We start from the raw sequence: 4,281 nt of genomic DNA on the forward strand, positions 1-4,281 counted from the left end.
AGAAAAAAAAAAGAAGAGATATTTCAAGTAGATCTACAGTACATGTATAAACTTTATGGCCCAAACTTTATATCTATGGACATGGTGAACAACAGTCGATCATAATTATACTGATTTCGAAGTGAAAATACAAGTTGCCAGCAGCGTTGTACGTCATGTAGCAGACTAGTACATTGTATTAAGTGTGAGCAATCTATATAATAGCCTATTGACATCACCATGCGCTATGCAGACATCATTCATCTACATATTAAACTGGTGGGTGGTGGTAAATTTGAGGTTACAATTGGTACCCGTACCGGTACAACAAATGTACGTTACTCAGACCCTTATGCTTTGTATCGCATTGACGGTACTGTTACCTGCAGATTTGTTATAGGGCCTACTGCACATGAACAGTTCAATATAAATTCAAATTTCTGTGTTACCATTGCAAGTTTCTTTCTTTTTCCCCTTTCTTTCTTTCTTTCTTCAGGTCAAAGGTGTTTGAAGCATCCTTGTCCTAGCAGCAAATGAAGGATGTTGTTTGTTTCATTATGGACTATGCTGCGCTGAACTGCATCCTACTCCCTGGGAGTATTCTCGGTATGAAACCTGATGTCAAAGCTTCTTCTCTACTTGTGACACCAAGGCAAAGGTGAGTTTTCTCTGCAGGCCAGGAAAATGCACTTTTGCTCCCTTTGATATAAAAACTGTTTTCTTATGAATGTTGCAAATGCAGCATTAATTATCTGTAAGAGTTGCAAAGATCGAATGGTTAATCTTGTAAGATTAATTGCAGTATGCCATGCAGAGTCTTTGTATCACTGTTGGCGGAAGGTTTTCAAAAGTGGGGGGGGGCACTTCCTAGTTTCATGAGCTAACAAGCAAAAAAAAAAAAAGGCCTTGAATGCAACTTCTGGTGACACTTCCAGGTTTCAGCTTACAAGCAAAAAAAAAAAAAAAAAAAAAAAAAAAAAGTATTCAGCGCAAAAACAGATCCTTATGGTGCTCACACTTCCAGGTTTTTATCTACATGTATTTCTTTCTAGTGCCACTTACACACTTTCGGGTAAAGAAAGTTGGGGGGGGGGGGGGAATGGGGACCCGAAGTGGGGACAATTATAATGTTTCCCTTTGTATTGTGCCGAAAAATTAGGGGCCCGAGTCCCCCTGGTTCCTGTGGCCATGTATATAGCATCCAATTCTTTCTTGCACAGCTCTACATTACTGTTGTTTTTTAGTTGGATTATCAAAGATGACATACCATGTATTCGGTTTACTTTTGTACATGTGCTTAATAGATTTAACGCAGGAATCGCAACACTACAACGCCAAGGAAGAAAGAAACCTTGCCAACATTTCGCAAAGTCCGGAAAAGTCTGCTGCCATATGTCTCTGCCACCTAACCTGCAACTGACCTGTACTGGATCTGCCAAAGAACAATACTGTGAGTTGATCACGAGACTGCTGTGTCTCATTTTTTTTTTTTTTTTTTTGCATTGTATGTTCAGATGTATTATTTATGGAACTCTTTAATGCATCAGTCTTTATACATACACACAGTGCACTCCTGTTCTGATAAATAACGTTACAACAAAATTGAAATTGAGGCCATAATGTTATTGGCTCTACATTTGTTGCTTTATTGTTTACTTGTTTGGTTGCAACAAAACTTTGATAAAACGAAAGAAAACTGTAGGCCCTGAGGACCTCATTATAACAGGAGTCCAGTGTATACTGGGCCAAATACGCTGTACCGAATTGCTGATGCAGTCACTACATCAACATAAAAGGAGGATGATCCTGGACAAGACGTTTGTCCCAGTACTAGTATACGAGTGGACTGGTCATCTCTCTTCTCTCAATCAACAGTTGTTCCCAGTTCAAAGTTAATCTGCATTTTTGCATTGAATGGGAAAACTCGGTACATGATCAATATGACCTTTTTCATGGAGAGGGTTGATGGCCCTCACAAGTAATTTTGACTTCACCTGTTCTTCATTGGCATATATTTCATCCAGATGGCAGAGCATTTTCAATTTTTCAGTGTAGAGTGTATGGTCTATTAAAGTTCTAGAATTACATTGTACATGTAGTATAGCATTGTTTTGAGATTGTTACTAGTACCCTACAATCAAATTTAAGCTTAAGAGGGTGTGTAGAGTGTGTTGTACTTGTGATTTGTCAGGAAAGTGCAACCCATAGAAATGTTCAATTTGGGGTTTTCCTTCCTCCCAGAAATTAATCTTCTCAATAAATATATGATATATTGTACATTTTTGCATCACTATACAGAGGAGAGTGTAACACTTTTGTTGTTGTTGTTGTTTTCCCCCAGGTATTCTGCATGACTGAGGCACCTTCTTCAGCTGTCTTCGTGGAATGAATCGCTACAACTTCACTCAGTTCTACAGATGCATCCATGATGAAACCTTTGTCCAGGGCAATCAACTACAGTCTGAAACAGTCTTCATAAAATCAGTGTAGTATACTGGCAGGTAATATTGTATTGTGAAGAACACTTCATCGAATGATTTTAAAGAAATCACTGTAGAGTTACAACCCTGTGGCTACTTGTATCGTGATGAGTTAATACTTGTATCTGCTTTGCATTGTGTATCATCCTCTGCCTAAATGACTAAAACACAAAAAATGTATTGTTTTGCATGCTGACACTTTGTACAGTACTATCATCCTCGAGGTTGTTATAGAAATTCTTGCAGCTAGAGTAGTTTGGTTTTCTTGTCATTCTTGCTTATGAATATAAGCTGCATTTTGATGTTTTGGGTGGAAGATGAATTTTAGCCTTGAGCCAGCACTGAGAATTACACTGTAGTACAGTGGTATCATTCAAGCTTTCTGTATAAAGCTGGACAATTCCTGTACCTTCCTGTTTTATGCCTCTCCTATCCTGCCTATGCTATCCTACTATTATCTCTGAGTGTTCCTCTCTCTTCTATCATATCTCGTACAGTGTGATTCTAGTTACAATTGCCATCCCTATATCGATGGAATAGACATATCCCCATACTTTGGGTTAATTGGATGCTGTTAGAGGAAGGGGGGGGGGTCCTTTTTCCTTTTTTGCTTGTCACAATTTGCATGTGTGTGTGTGTATTAGTGGTGTTGATTATTTATTTTATTGCAGTTTCAGCAAACTGGGTATCCTTCTTTTCCTTCTGTTATGTAACAGGTGAGGATACTAACCTTTACAATTATAGTATGTAAACATTAGCCATGTAAAGATGTGTTCACGGAAATCCTACCAATATTTGTGTACTGTGCTTTGATTACTTGTTAATGATCCCTCTTTTTTGAAGGTCTCTAGATATTAATCTTTAATTTATGAAGTATTTTCATTCATTTGCATATACCTGTAGCTGGAAAGTATTGTGGCCATTTTGTTTCCTTCTATGCATGTGGAAACTAACCATGAAGGTTTTGTAATGTACATGTATACCTTTTATTCAACTGTTTTATTTTTTTACCTGAATTCACTGTGTTGTAACTGCTTGCAAATGCAACATCTGGAATTAACAGCTCTGCTTTCTTTAGATGATAAAAGTGTACTTTTTGCACAACGCACATGGATTGCAAATGTTTCATTTTTTTCTGCTGGGAGAGATTTTTATGTTCATTTTTTGTCATAAAGAAATTCTTATAGGGAATTGAAATGATGTAATGATAATATAATGACAGATCTTTGATACATTTTTTTTTCATCAGGGAATATTGTTTTCCCTTATTTACAAAATTTAAATATACATTGTATTCCATTACTATATGAGTATATGTTATGTACATGTATTGTATTTAACTTTCTTAATTGTACATGTATTACATTATAATGCAAAAACTTGATTTGACTTAATTCTTTGTTTTGAATGATGAAAACCTAGCCTATGAAATTAATACATGTGCATTTTTGTGTGAATGCAGAAATGCATCCATCTTGACAAATGAAAGTGACAAGTTTGTATGTACCAAATGATGAACTGTACTTAGATAATGTACGAAAATGGGGAATTTCTCTTTATTTAATTTTCCTCGTTTTTTATCATCCCAAGACTTTATTAAACAAACATGAAATGTAATCATCTGTGATGCAGATATGTTGTAATTTCTCTGTGCAAAGTGTGTGCCAAACATGAAGTATGAGCAGCATGTACAATGAATTGGTGGTGGCATTGTTAAGGAGTATGTGTTTGATTGAACAACTCTGAACACTGCTGTACTTTAAGCTTGAACATCTCCATTATTTCAGCAGGATATATATATATATATATATATATATATATA

The 4,281-nt window shown here is 36.2% G+C and overlaps 1 long non-coding RNA gene across 1 annotated transcript; it reads left to right on the forward strand.

Annotated features, from left to right (window-relative positions):
* Window positions 1-516: 516 nt before the first annotated feature.
* LOC139711487 (uncharacterized) lies at window positions 517-2,585 on the forward strand. Its single transcript, XR_011709524.1, has 3 exons — window positions 517-637; window positions 1,284-1,429; window positions 2,321-2,585. It is a non-coding gene; the product is annotated as an uncharacterized lncRNA (long non-coding RNA).
* The last annotated feature ends 1,696 nt before the right edge of the window (window positions 2,586-4,281 follow it).

Source organism: Diadema antillarum, unplaced genomic scaffold (genome assembly GCF_040938485.1).
Source record: "Diadema antillarum isolate AM-2024a unplaced genomic scaffold, OU_Dant_1.0 seq00001661_RagTag, whole genome shotgun sequence".
Lineage (NCBI taxonomy): Eukaryota > Metazoa > Echinodermata > Echinoidea > Diadematoida > Diadematidae > Diadema > Diadema antillarum.